Here is a 14878-nt window from a genome sequence, read left to right on the forward strand (position 1 = left end):
GACTAACTTTGAATCAAGCAACTAAAGAACTAAAAGCCAGACTGAACAAAGGCAGCTGCAAAAAAAAAGTGTGTAGAAAAGTAGAAGAAGGACTCTTCAGAGATCAGAGTCACAGAGCAGAGGACCAGAGTCCGGGGAGGAACAGGTTCAGGTGGAACCAGCTTGGTTCTGACTATGGAGAGGTTCTGTGATCCTCATGAACCCGTTAAGCCCGAGAGCCCCCGGTACCGGGGGCTGCGGGTCTTTTTTCACGAAACTGTGTCTCAGGGCTTCTTAGTGTTCTTTCTTTTTATTCATGCATATTTGACTAATCACTCCCCTTTGAACCTGTTGTGTTGCTGTCCTATAGGACACATTGGAATGATGTCTTACTCATTTTGTGATGTTCACACTGAAGAGAATTATATGCCCTAGACTTCTGAGAGAGTCAATAACGTATAATACATTATTTTATATTATATATTTATTTATATATATAGTCTTAAAGTTACAACCGGCCCTTTGAGTGCAAACTTAATGCTGATGTGGCCCGAGATGAAATGGAGTTTGACCCCCCTGCATTAGGGTGTTGATGTCAGGCCTGACTCTCAGCTCTATACAAAGGGAAGTCTTCAGCTGCTCTTTAATGTGGACCCCCCCCCCCCCCCCCCAACAGACTGGGGGCTGGTTCCACAGAAGAGGATCCTGAGAGCTGGAGGCTCCCATTGAGACTCAGAAAACCGGTTCTTATCTGGCCGCCAATAACCAAATACATCACGCTTCAGCAGGGGCGGATCTACAGGGGTGGCACCCCAGCTGCCACCCCAGTTGGCAGCTTTGTTTTGAAAGAAAAGTTGTGGCTCATCAGAAATGTATGAGAGAAAATCTCTAATGTCCGAGTGCAAGTGAATGCAGCACAAGACGAGTCTTGTAACCCCTCCCCCGGCCCTGACGCGAGCTTGGAAATATGATTGGCAGCGATTTCATTTTAATGAGGGGGGGGCGTAAAATGAGAAGCATTCGGACCCAAGCAGACGGAAGGAATGAGGTATTTGCGGTCTACAATGACAGAGAAGAGACTCTCAGTTTGGCTGCATTGAATCTAAACGCACTAAAGCTTTGGATCTTAATAAGTCTGTGAGGCGTTTTGCTGAACAACATGGTAATCGCCGCATTCAGCTGTTATAGGCAGCTTGATGCTCTGCTCACGGACTCGATGAGCTTCAACAACAGGTAAGATGATGAGCTTGTACGTGTGTATACATTTTTCTTCTTTGAGGGGGTCTGCCCCCAAAAAACAGTTTCAAGTCCTGAGAAAGTCAAATCAGACGGTGTGTAAAACTTCACTGCCCAGCCAAAAGAAAGTAACCACTTTGATTTAACTAGGCCAGTAGGTAAGGACTCTCCACTGGATAATAACTGCAGCGATGTTTATGTTTTAGCTGAATACACGTTGTTTAACCCTAACTGTGGCAGTTAGTCACTTCTTTAATGTTTGTTCTTTCTGATGTAAAGTCCAGGTTGTAACTGTTTGCAGTGAAGTCGTGGGGCGCTGAACTGTTCCTTTGAATCTTTTGAGTTTTGATACATGATATAATTACTTGTCTTTCACATTTGAAGGATGGTGAGCAAGCATCTTGAGGAACATTCATCATTAACTCTCCAAAAAATATAGTTTATTCAATAATAATTGAATATGTGAATCATAACAGTGATTGACAGCTGATAGGAATAATATGATTGTTAATATTATCATATTCAGTCAGACAAACATCGATGAGACAGTTCATTAATGTACTCATTGCAGCAGTCTGCATAGATTTGGTTCCCCTGCTGGTCTAAGAGTGAGACTCATTCAGTTATTGTTCAGTTCAAATTCATTAAATGACGTCTGCCACCTTATATATTTATATTTAAGGCTTTACTGATGTGCCACAATAATGTCACCTGATGTCATTGAGTTAAAATATGAATATTGTGGCTTTCCAAGTTAACATTGATTGATATGACTGAGATTAAATCAGCATATACTTCTGCCAGGGGCAGGGGCGGTTCTAGGGGTGGGGGCGGTGGGGGCCAGTGCCCCCCTAAAACTGACCTCTGACCCCCCTGTGGCCCCCCTAACAATGAATTTTTTTTTTTTTTTAAATGTATGAATGCATGAATATTAAAACACAACAACCTCTGAACATTACAAATATTCGCCTCAATTCAACCTGGAACCTCTCATACAATAATACAATACAAAGTGTGTGTGTGTGTGTGTGTGTGTGTGTGTGTGTGTGTGTGTGTGTGTGTGTGTGTGTGTGTGTGTGTGTGTGTGTGTGTGTGTGTGTGTGTGTGTGTGTGTGTGTGTGTGTGTGTGTGTGTGTGTGTGTGTGTGTGTGTGTGTGTGTGTGTGTGTGTGTGTGTGTGTGATGGATCGTTGGAGCTATGTGCAACTCAAGGCATATGCTCGAACGGGAGCTGCCTGGACGCTGCAATCATGTTGCACGCACTATCCGTGCTGAGTGTGCTGACTTCTCGTACAATGTCCCACTGTCTGGCTGCCTGCATCAAGTCAAGTGCTCGGCGCAGTTGTCGGCGAAATGTCGCTCCTCTGTTTTCATTGAAACAGCTCCTTATATCCGTTAGCGCAGCTAGCTAGCACCAGACGCTAACAACAACAATACACGTAAGGTCCCTCTCTCGCTCGCTCGCGCCACACATACACACACCCTCCCGGTCCTCCCGATGGCCAGTCGGTGCCTGCTGGTGAGCGTGGAAGTGTGGTCTGCCACAAGCGGACGGCAGGAGCGGGGCTGTCAGCATCAGCTTGTAGATGGTATTTTAAAGTCGATGTGCTCTGAAACTACGGGGCAGCTGAGGAATAAAAATACACATGCGTTAATCGCGTTAAAATAATTAGTGGCGTTATTGTTTTTGTTGCGTTAACGCATTATTATATATACTTGACAGCCCTAATACATATGGTGTTAGTGCAAACATTGCACTAACACACTAACAGTAATAACTATAAGATCTATCTGAAATAAATAAGTGTACTGAAACAAATACCAATAACTGTATTGCATTGTTTTCTTATGTGCAATTACTTCATACTGTCATACTGTTCATTCTCTTTTTCGTCCTGCATTTATTGTGCCCTCCTCAGAAAATAACTGGCCCCCCAGTCAAATTGGTCTAGATCCGCCACTGGCCAGGGGAGGCCACCCCTCAAAACCTCCATTCAGACTGACACACATTCACTCATGGGGGGGGGGGGGGTTGTTCAATAGCTCCATGATGTGATGAGAGGTGTTGTGCAATATGCTGCATGTCCTTATCATAGGTGGTGTGTGTGTGTGTGTGTGTGTGTGTGTGTGTGTGTGTGTGTGTGTGTGTGTGTGTGTGTGTGTGTGTGTGTGTGTGTGTGTGTGTGTGTGTGTGTGTATGTGTGTGTGTGTGTGTGTGTGTGTGTGTGTGTGTGTGTGTGTGTGTGTGTGTGTGTGTGTGTGTGTGTGTGTGTGTGTGTGTGTGTGTGTGTGTGTGTGTGTGTGTGTGTGTGTGTGTGTGTGTGGGTGGTTGTGATGTGCTTTAGTACATGTTTTTTTATAATTCTCTTTAACTTTGATAAGATCACATTAAGACCACATGACGTGTTTGAAACAGTTCAGTAGGAGACTAATTTCAAATAACATACTCTTTCACACAGATACAGAATAACTAACTTTGGGGTTTGCTGCTTAACATTTTTAATCAACTAAAGAACTAAAAGCCAGACTGAACAAAGGCAGGTGCAAAAAACAAAGTGTGTAAGTAGAAGAAGGACTCTTCAGAGATCAGAGTCACAGAGCAGAGGACCAGAGTCCGGGGAGGAACAGGTTCAGGTGGAACCAGCTTGGTTCTGACCTTTGTTCAATCGCTCCATTAAAGGAAAGGCAAAGGAAGGTTATTGAGAAAGCATATTTCAACACGAGGCCATTCAAAGAGCTTTGAGAGCATCAAGAGACACATATATTCAAATGTAGATTCAAGTGTCGCTCACTTCCCTGAACTGCCTTTCTGAGGAAGTGATCATGAAGACGCTGATGGATCACAGATTACAGAAACCGTTTCCTGTCTCCATGACGACCAGGGCGCCCTATCAGATTGAAGCTGTCAGTGTGAGCAACAACTTGTGAGGCGTTCAGGTCTGAGGATGCCTTCAGTTACTTTATAATAATTATAATATTAATACATTTCATTTATACAGCACACTTTAAAAACTACGTCATCTCAAGGTGCTTCACAAAGCTATCAGGAGAAAATAATAAAACTAATAAAATAGAAAGATATCTTTATGACTTTAGAAACTCACACTCATTGGCCTGATTCACTTTATGTGGAGAACGTTTTCAATGACCACACACTGTACACACTGTACACACTGTACACACTGTACACACACACACACACACACACACACACACACACACACACACACACACACACACACACACACACACACACCCCACCCCCCCACACACAAACACACACACACCCCATACACAACCCCTGCCCCCCGACCCCCCCACACACACACACCCCACACACACACAACCAATCAGATGTTGTTCTGGGTTGGGAAAGGATGGAGACGAGCAGTGGCCGGAAGTTTTGCCGCATATAAATAGGGGTGGTTGTGGTTCGAGGCGGAGTTTTAGGCGTGGCCATGCTCCTGAACCTATGTTAACAATTTAACCTCATTTCACTAGCAGGAACCACGCCACAACAATGTGATGTTTGTAAGTTTATTGAAGTAACATGTGAATGATATGAGGGGGGTGAAGAGATGATCTGGGAGGACGAGCTGTGGTCCGTGCAGTGGGAGACTCAGAGTGGGGGTTCCGTCTCCGGCATGATCTGCGGGGGCTGATTACGGGCCCCCAAAAGAGTCGGATTAAAGCAGCTGACTTAAGCGTGTGCGTGTCTGAGATTATTAAGATTGTTGCGGATGTAAGCGTGATACGCTTGGGATGACGAGCGGCCGAGGGCCTGGATGGTTGTATACGGGATGCCCGGTCTAGCTGCTGTGGACGCTGCGCCAATGCGGGAGGAATGGCTCGAATAATATTCTGAGCATATCCCCAAAGTGAGCGACACGTTGTGGAAGTGTTTCTGGAACCAGAAACGTGTGGCCCTTTTCCCTGTTTCGGTGAGAGAGAGTGGGTGTTGAGGCGTTGCGTATGCATCGTATCTTGCGCTGAAGTATTTGTTTGGTGGCTCGTATGGCTGGGATACGAGTTCAGGCAAGATGTGGATGGGGAAAGAAATTCCCAGCTGATCCGTTTTATTCCGGAGTGTGAATATGAGAGTCGTTTGCCGTGGAGGGCTAACGGCTGCCGTTTCGTGCATCTGTCTGCCTGTAAGTAGTTTGACAAGAGGAAAGTGATGCGCTGTACTTTCTCTGAGGATAGAGAAGCCCGGAAAGACATTGAGTCCAGGGTGATGCCTAGAAACTCAATGGAGGTTGTAGGCCCTGAGGTTTTCTCCTCAGACGGAGGAAGGCCAAGGTCTGCAAAATATTTGTATGAGTGTGCTCAGCCCGTGGCAGGGGGGTGAGGATGGTGGAGTGACTGTGAGAAAGAAGTCGAGAAGATGGAGCACGTGGGGGAGTCTGTGGTTGTTTGGGGACTATTGAATGGCCTATCATGAATCCTTCTTTAACTTCTTTGGCCAGTAAGGTGTCGAAGGTGTGAGGTTCTGTTAAAGCGGACTGAAGGTTGTGGCAGATGTGAGATGTGTCAGGCAGTATTGCTAAGCCTGGGTGGAAACCATGGGTGAAGCCGTTGGTGAGAAAGTAAACGGACTATCTGGATGATTTGCTGAGGCGGTAGCTAAGTTGCTTATCTTGACGGGTGTGCTGAGTTGCCGTGCTAGTCAATCTGCTGATGTAGTTGGGTTGTGGGGGCAGGTGCTCCTGGCATGAGCGCCGCCGCAGAAAGAGCAGATGTGCATGAGGCGGCAGCTAGAACAAGAGCAGCCTAGGTCATTGAAATTGTTGCACACCATCCGGCCTCCCTGCGGGTGATAGACGGTTAAAGTCTGAGGCGTTGCGTGATGGAGAGGAAAGTGAGTGAGGTGTTTGAGATGGTGGAGAGCTGACTAAGCATGCTAAGGCCGGGTGGGCAGGGGGCTCCGCATAATTGGCAAGGGAGGGATGCGCGTGCTGCGAAGATGCGGCAGTAACGCTCGGAGTCTGGAGCACCCCGGTATGTTCCCTGGTTGAGCGGCTTGATAATAAATAATAATCCATATTTATTATGGCGCTTTATCAATGACTCTCAAAGCGCTTTACAAATACACTGCACGTACAGATCATACGTGCATGTAATGGTCATCTGATGCGGCCGGCGGCTTGGCTAGCGAAGTTTATTTTATTATTTGTATTATTTATTTATTTTCTGAGAGAGAGACCGGAGCGTCTGCTCACGGCGAGAGTCGGAGTGAGAGAGACCGGAGCATCTGCTCACTGCGAGGGTCAGAGAGAGAGACCGGAGCGTCTGCTCACTGCGAGGGTCAGAGAGAGAGAGAGACCGGAACGTCTGCTCACTGCGAGGGTCGAGAGAGAGAGACCGGAACGTCTGCTCACTGCGAGGGTCAGAGAGAGGGAGACCGGAACGTCTGCTCACTGCGAGGGTCGAGAGAGAGACCGGAGCGTTTGCTCACTGCGAGGGTCGAGAGAGAGACCGGAGCGTTTGCTCACTGCGAGGGTCAGAGAGAGGGAGACCGGAACACTGCTCACTGCGAGGGTCGAGAGAGAGAGACCGGAACGTCTGCTCTCTGTGAAGGTCAGAGAGAGAGACCGGAACGTCTGCTCACTGCGAGGGTCAGAGAGAGAGAGACCGGAACGTCTGCTCACTGCGAGGGTCGAGAGAGAGAGAGACCGGTGCGTCTGCTCACTGCGAAGGTCGAGAGAGAGAGAAACCGGAGCGTCTGCTCGCTGCGAGGGTCGAGAGAGAGAGAGACCGGAGCGTCTGCTCACTGCGAGGGTCGAGAGAGAGAGAGAGAGACCGGAGCGTTTGCTCACTGCGAGGGTCAGAGAGAGAGAAACCGGAGCGTCTGCTCACTGCGAGGGTCGAGAGAGAGAGAGACCGGAGCGTCTGCTCACTGCGAGGGTCGAGAGAGAGAGAGACTGGAGCGTCTGCTCACTGCGAGGGTCGAGAGAGAGAGACCGGCGGGTCTGCTCACTGCGAGGGTCGAGAGAGAGAGACCGGAGCGTCTGCTCACTGCGAGGGTCGAGAGAGAGAGAGACCGGAGCGTCTGCTCACTGCGAGGGTCGAGAGAGAGAGACCGGAGCGTCTGCTCACTGCGAGGGTCGAGAGAGAGAGAGACCGGAGCGTCTGCTCACTGCGAGGGTCGAGAGAGAGAGACCGGAGCGTCTGCTCACTGCGAGGGTCGAGAGAGAGAGACTGGAGCGTCTGCTCACTGCGAGGGTCGAGAGAGAGAGACTGGAGCGTCTGCTCACTGCGAGGGTCGAGAGAGAGAGAGACCGGAGCGTCTGCTCACTGCGAGGGTCGAGAGAGAGAGACTGGAGCGTCTGCTCACTGCGAGGGTCGAGAGAGAGAGACCGGAGCGTCTGCTCACTGCGAGGGTCGAGAGAGAGAGACCGGAGCGTCTGCTCACTGCGAGGGTCGAGAGAGAGAGAGACCGGAGCGTCTGCTCACTGCGAGGGTCGAGAGAGAGAGAGACCGGAGCGTCTGCTCACTGCGAGGGTCGAGAGAGAGAGACCGGAGCGTCTGCTCACTGCGAGGGTCGAGAGAGAGAGACCGGAGCGTCTGCTCACTGCGAGGGTCGAGAGAGAGAGACCGGAGCGTCTGCTCACTGCGAGGGTCGAGAGAGAGAGACTGGAGCGTCTGCTCACTGCGAGGGTCGAGAGAGAGAGACTGGAATGTCTGCTCACTGCGAGGGTCGAGAGAGAGAGAGACTGGAGCGTCTGCTCACTGCGAGGGTCGAGAGAGAGAGAGACCGGAACGTCTACTCACTGCGAGGGTCGAGAGAGAGAGAGACTGGAGCGTCTACTCACTGCGAGGGTCGAGAGAGAGAGAGAGACCGGAACGTCTACTCACTGCGAGGGTCGAGAGAGAGAGAGAGACCGGAACGTCTACTCACTGCGAGGGTCGAGAGAGAGAGAGAGACCGGAGGGTCTACTCACTGCGAGGGTCGAGAGAGAGAGAGACCGGAGCGTCTGCTCACTGCGAGGGTCGAGAGAGAGAGAGACCGGAGCGTCTGCTCACTGCGAGGGTCGAGAGAGAGAGAGACCGGAACGGTCTACTCACTGCGAGGGTCGAGAGAGAGAGAGACCGGAGCGTCTGCTCACTGCGAGGGTCGAGAGAGAGAGAGACCGGAGCGTCTGCTCACTGCGAGGGTCAGAGAGAGAGAGAGACCGGAGGGTCTACTCACTGCGAGGGTCGAGAGAGAGAGAGACCGGAGCGTCTGCTCACTGCGAGGGTCAGAGAGAGAGAGACCGGAGGGTCTGCTCACTGCGAGGGTCGAGAGAGAGAGACCGGAACGTCTGCTCGCTGCGAGGGTCGAGAGAGAGAGAGAGACCGGAACGTCTACTCACTGCGAGGGTCAGAGAGAGAGAGAGACCGGAACGTCTACTCACTGCGAGGGTCGAGAGAGAGAGAGACCGGAGCGTCTGCTCACTGCGAGGGTCAGAGAGAGAGAGACCGGAACGTCTGCTCACTGCGAGGGTCGAGAGAGAGAGAGAGACCGGAACGTCTACTCACTGCGAGGGTCGAGAGAGAGAGAGAGACCGGAACGTCTACTCACTGCGAGGGTCGAGAGAGAGAGAGACCGGAACGTCTACTCACTGCGAGGGTCGAGAGAGAGAGAGACCGGAGTGTCTACTCACTGCGAGTTCAGAGAGAGGGAGACCGGAGCGTCTGCTCACTGGGAGGGTCAGAGAGAGGGAGATCGGGGCGTCTGCTCACTGGGTGAGGCGCTGTTGCTACGGGGTTAGCTGCTAGAGGAGGAAGGTAAGCGGAAGCTGGGTTGCTGTGGATTGCTGAAGGTAGGAAAGAAGAAGGGATGGAGGGATGAAGGGATGTATGTGCAAGGGGATTTTTCGTGAAGCCTGTGAGCAGGTACAGAGGGCAATACGACCTGGCCCCCACCAGGGGGTGCTGGTGAGTCGGGCTGTGTCCGTGGAGGAGGACGGCGGCCTGTGACGTCACGACCCGTGGTGCGCGCGCCGCACGGTGGTTGGCTCTGGAGCAGGAAGAGCTGTGTGTGTCGTTGCTCTTGCCGTTGTGCTGCTGTAGGCTTTGTAGAGATTGAACAGTCTAGCCTTGTTGTCGTTTCGGCGAAAGTGGATGCCGTTTTCTCTCAGGAAATGTTGGAGTTGAGTGACTGTCCACCTCCGTAGTTCGGCTCCGTAGTTCGGGCTCCGTTTCGGAGCGCGGCTCCGTCCGAGAGGCGTGTCGCGTGCGCCGCCGCGAGTGGCTGCTAATGAGGCAGGCTGCCGGTGGTGGGGAGATTGGAGCTGGCTGTGCCTGTTGTGGCCCCGGTTGTTTGCCCTCGCTGGCGGAGTAGACGAAGCCTGGGACCTGTCTGGAGTTGGAGGTGTCTCGTTGGGGGAGCATGAGTGGGAGCGGTGGCGGCTGGTGTGTGGAACACTGATTGCCGAGCGCACGCGGCTCCGTTCGGATGCTTGGCTTAGATCCAACTGCTGAAACGTGGATGGCGGGTGGCTGGTGAGTTGATCAGCAGTTCGGGATCCATGGTAAGTTGAATGTTCTGGTGGTAGCGTGTAGCTTGTTTGAACCGTGACGACGCACGGCGTGAGTCACGGTCTGGCTGTCAGTCCTTGAAAGGATGGAGACAAGCAGTGGCCGGAAGTTTTGCAGGATATAAATAGGGGTGGCCGTGGTTCGAGGCAGAGTTTTAGGCGTGGCCATGCTCCTGAACCTATGTTAACAATTTAACCTCATTTCTATATCCTTGAGAGAAGGCCCTGGCTCTCACACTGAATGAGAGCGTTTGATTGACAGTTTGATCAACCAATCAGATATTGATTTGTAGCCAATGGGCGTGTTCTTTCAGAGTTCCCCTCGGTTCCAGGTGCTCTAGAAGGCCCGCTAGTTCACTGGAGAGAGACAGAGCGTCCAGAGAAATGCCACGCAGCAATTCATCTGAAGGTTTATTGTTTTAACGTTGAAATGGAAACAGGTGAAGATGATGTTGTTGCAGAGTTGTTGTCAGTACCTTTTCAAGACGAGAATTCAGTGAAAAGACGGACATTGTAACGGCGTGGGGGGGGGGGGGGGGGGGTCTACAGAAGGTCCAGTTGTGATAGACACGGTTCTCCACTGGTGTTCACGGGCTGAAGTGTTGGGTAGACTCACATCAATGTTGGAAATGCTCTAAAAAAAAATACAAAGATGTCATATCGTGATTTAATAAAAAGAAAATGTTGTTCAATTGCATTTTAAAATAAAAACAAATGTGCTCTTTATTTATAATTGTGATCCAATAAAGGTAAAGGCCAAACATGAACCTCACCTGCTGTTTGTACGGCTTGTAGTTGGGATAAAGGGAACATCTGTTGATATGTTTACATGAAATTGTTTGGTTGTGTTCATTTACAAACCCAGCAGCTCAGCGGGACTCCAGACCCCCGAACACCGGCTGAATAACAACGATATGAACGCCATCCAAGGGTTAAAGTGAACTCAGATGACCAGGACCACTCTCAGGGGGCTCGAGAAGGTACAGCACCCCCCACTGTAGATACATATGAGCAAAGCGTGTACATATAGAATGATGCAGCACCCTGGTATTCTTCACCTGGATATAGCATGACGTGTTGAAGCCTATACGATGATTGTATGCACGTGTCAGAGTCCTGTGAACAGTGTGTGTTTACTGAGGGAGTGAGACATCAGAGAGCACAGTTAGCATGTTGCTATCTCTCTGTCAGATCTCAGCTGTCACCAGGAAGTGATGGGGGGGGGGATCAGTCCCTGCTGTCACTCTGTTCTCAGGAACTAACTCAATGCTCTCTGATCCATCCCATAAAGTGTCTGACTCTGAGAAAACCGTCTCAGAGTAAACTCAATCCTTTGAAACACTTCCTGCCTCCAGAAGAAACGTGAGTGTGTCCTTAGAGAGCGTCTCAGTTGTGCAATACTCTGCATGTCCTTATCACTGGTGGTGTGTGCGTGCGTGCGTGCGTGTGTGTGTGTGTGTGTGTGTGTGTGTGTGTGTGTGTGTGTGTGTGTGTGTGTGTGTGTGTGTGTGTGTGTGTGTGTGTGTGTGTGTCTTGCTGTCAGTGTTTACGAGTAGTTTTTTCTTGAGAGATCACAAAGATATTTAAATATAATAAATAATAACGTGGATTTTCGGGTTTCTCGCGGATTTAGTTACTTAGGGCACCTTCTGAGTCGTCGTGGCGGTCAGAAATTGTGCGCTCCGAAATTGTGCGCAAAAATGTGCCGGATAATGGCGGATTTTGTTAGTTTCTTTTCAGTTTTTGGTTACTTTATTTCGGTGTTAGGGTTAGGTTAGGGTTAGGTTATTTAATTCGTATTTTTGCCTGATTTTACTGATTCATTAACAAAAAATTAATAATTTTAACATTTATTTTTATTATTCTAAATGATTTAGGGGGGTCCAATCATCAGTCTTATTCTCGTCACCCAGACAGATTCACTAATTACCCTCAGGTCCTGAGTAGAGAGAGTCTGACTGGACGTTGTTACTGGGAGGTGGAGTGGAGAGGGACAGGAGTTCGTGTAGCAGTCGCATACAAGAATATCAGCAGAGCAGGGGGGGGGGGGGAAGTGTATTTGGATGCAATGATAAATCTTGGTCGTTAGTTTGTGACCAAAACAGTTATTCATTTAGTTACAACAGAATCAGCACTCCCGTCTCAGGTCCTCTGTCCTCCAGAGTAGGAGTGTACCTGGATCACAGAGCAGGTGTTCTGTCCTTCTACAGCGTCTCTGAAACCATGACTCTCCTCCGCAGAGTGCAGACCACGTTCACTCAGCCGCTGCATGCTGGAGTTTATCTTTATGGTTATGGAGCCACAGCTGAGTTTTGTAAACTCAAATAGCCTGAAGTCCTTGGAGGAACTCTTCTACTTCTTAGACTCACCGTGTGTCCTTCAGAGCTGATTGTCCGTGTCTTCACTGCAGAGATCAGCTGTCAATCAAACATGATGGGCGGGGCTTCAACATCTTCTCACGAGTTGTTCTGTGGATGTTGGACTTTCTTCCGGCTCCTTCCTGTGTCTGTGTAGCCATGGAGGCTGTCGCTGCTCAGGAGGATCCTTGTTCACCTGAACTGATGTGTAAACTTTGCTCTAAATATGTGTTGGATGTTTCTTTTGATTCTTGTTGTCGTTTCTCTCGTAGTGCACGAGTCTTCAGAGAGGAAGCAGCAGAGCTTCTTTTATTCTACACATGTTATTCTGGTTCTAAAACAACAGAGGCATTTATAATCACATGTATTATTCTGACAGATTAAATGTTATTGTCGCCCAAATTAACAAACACACGAGTTCCCAGATGGGTATCACACTTATTTCATCATCACGTGTTTATTCAAAATGATATTACTTGCTGTCGTGATCATAATCAATAAGAACACCATTCATTATTCTGCTGTGAATAGCTGAGAGTCTTTGCTCGGGAAACACATGGTATAACATTAGTTATTGTTTTGCAGACTAATTGTTGTTGTTGTTGTTGTTGTTGTCCAAATAGAAAGTGGGTACTCTGATGTTTTATAGAACATAACTTATCATGATCATAATCAATAAGTACATCATTCATTATTCTGCTGTAAATAGCTGAGAGTCTTTGCTCGGGAAATACATGGTATAACATTAGTTATTGTTTTGCAGACTAATTGTTGTTGTTGTTGTTGTTGTTGTTGTTGCTGTTGTTGTTGTTCAAATATAAAGTGGGCACTCTGATGTTTTATAGAACATAACTCATGATAATAATCAATAAGGAAATCATGTCTGATTCTGAAACAGCGGAGATGAAACACATCATGGCGGAGAAAGAGAAGCTGGTCATGAAATCATTGGACACACTTTACTGATGGGATGTGTGATCGAATGTTTGGATCATCAATAAAGGTTTGTGTTTCAAAAACAAAAACAGGATGTTCTTCTTGTGTTATGTCCAAGGTGCCACGAAGCTGATGGAGAACATGTGGAAGTGACCTGAGACTAAATGAAGCTCAGCGCGAGTTCAACCAGGAAGACCGTCTTTACTCATTCACTATGTCCATGTTGCTCCTCTCTCTCCTCTCTATAAGTGTGTTTCAGGTGACTCGACGCAACCCTCCTCCACCCCCTCTCCACCTCCTGTCCCTCTGAATCCAGGGTCAAGCTAAGCCCCTCCCCTTCAGACCAAATACAACTATCCATTCACCACCATCAGGGTCTAGACCCCCGCAGTGGCGGTTCTAGACCACTTTTACTGAGGGGGCCAGGCTGGGGCCAGTTATTTTCTGTCCTGCAATAAATACAGGACGAAAAAGACAAAGACAGTATAAAGTAATTGTGCATAAGAAAACAATGCAATACATTTATTGGTATTTGTTTCATTACACATATTTATTTCAGATACTTATAGTTACAGTTTTTACGCTCTAATGCAGGGGTCTCAACCTTTTTTAGGATGAGAGCTACTTTCAAAAAATAAAATAAGTCGTGGGCTACTTTTACTCCTCTTTTTTTGTTTTTTGCAGTGTATATATTTAGCAAATGTTAACATTATTATATGCTGACCTTTAACCTTTGTGTGCTGTTTGGGTCTGTGGGACCCGTTTGCAGTGTTTACTAAAAGAAAAAGTATTCAATTTAATTATTTTAACCTGCTTTATTTGGGGGGTGGATCTCACCTCCTCTACGGGGGTCCGGGGGCATGCACCCCGGGAAGATTTGTTTTTAAAGGTTGAAGTGAAATGCATCAATCTGGTGCACTTTGAGCACACAGTGAATGTATGGATACAACTCTCAACACTCTATGAAAGGGAGCTGTATACTTTTCAATAATCCAAACATCTTTGTAATATGATTACAACCAATAACAAATCCTTTACACTTGTTTATTCTTATTCTTATGTTACCAGTTAGCATTCTTTCTTTTTATTTATGCATATTTTACTAATCACTCCCCTTTTAAACTGTTTTTTTTTTGCTGTCCTATATAGTACACATTGGAATGATTTCTCACTTTATTTGTTACAACTATATGTAACAGATAAAGGTGGGCTCTCTCTAATGGGTCTGACTAGAATCACAAATATCGTTAGTTCCACTTATTCCGTCGGCCAAGAAATCGTTTAATCATAAACTATTTTCAGGGGGGCCACCGGGGGGTCCAAAGGCAGTATTAGGGGGGCACTGCCCCCCCCTAGAACCGCCCCTGGACCCCGGGGGGGTTTCATTGGATCGGTTCTCCTCTCCCGAATGATACTTCCGCACAACGGGGCATAATCGCCAACACTCCATTACATTCATTTGGGTATTCCTGGCAATAAATATGTTTTCTTACCTCAAAACCGTTTCTCCTGATTGAATAACTGAGTTTCCTCCTGAAACAAAGCACAGTGTTCATCATCACTGAAACCGTGCCGCGCCACACTAATTGCGCCGCATAAGTGCGCCGTATTTTCGGCTCAGATGAGGCACCCTCCGCAAGATGAGGCCCCACGCAGTCTGCATGATCGGGCGGGAGGGAAGGCCCTGCTTATTAGCTACATCGCCCTAACGCAGGGATGGGCAACTTTGATGGTGGTGGGGGCCACATAATTGATGTACTGGCCACCAGGGGGCCGCAGATTCACTTGGAACACACAAAAATTCCATGTGTTGTATGTAATTATTAACAAATATACTAAGTCTGACATCTTC

The 14878-nt window shown here is 48.3% G+C and overlaps 1 long non-coding RNA gene across 1 annotated transcript; it reads left to right on the forward strand.

The window, feature by feature from the left end:
- Positions 1 to 11018: 11018 nt before the first annotated feature.
- On the forward strand, positions 11019 to 13115 carry LOC117443740 (uncharacterized). Its single transcript, XR_004551712.1, has 2 exons — positions 11019 to 11095; positions 12144 to 13115. It is a non-coding gene; the product is annotated as an uncharacterized lncRNA (long non-coding RNA).
- The last annotated feature ends 1763 nt before the right edge of the window (positions 13116 to 14878 follow it).

The sequence above is a fragment of the Pseudochaenichthys georgianus genome, unplaced genomic scaffold, assembly GCF_902827115.2.
Source record: "Pseudochaenichthys georgianus unplaced genomic scaffold, fPseGeo1.2 scaffold_670_arrow_ctg1, whole genome shotgun sequence".
NCBI classification, from domain to species: domain Eukaryota; kingdom Metazoa; phylum Chordata; class Actinopteri; order Perciformes; family Channichthyidae; genus Pseudochaenichthys; species Pseudochaenichthys georgianus.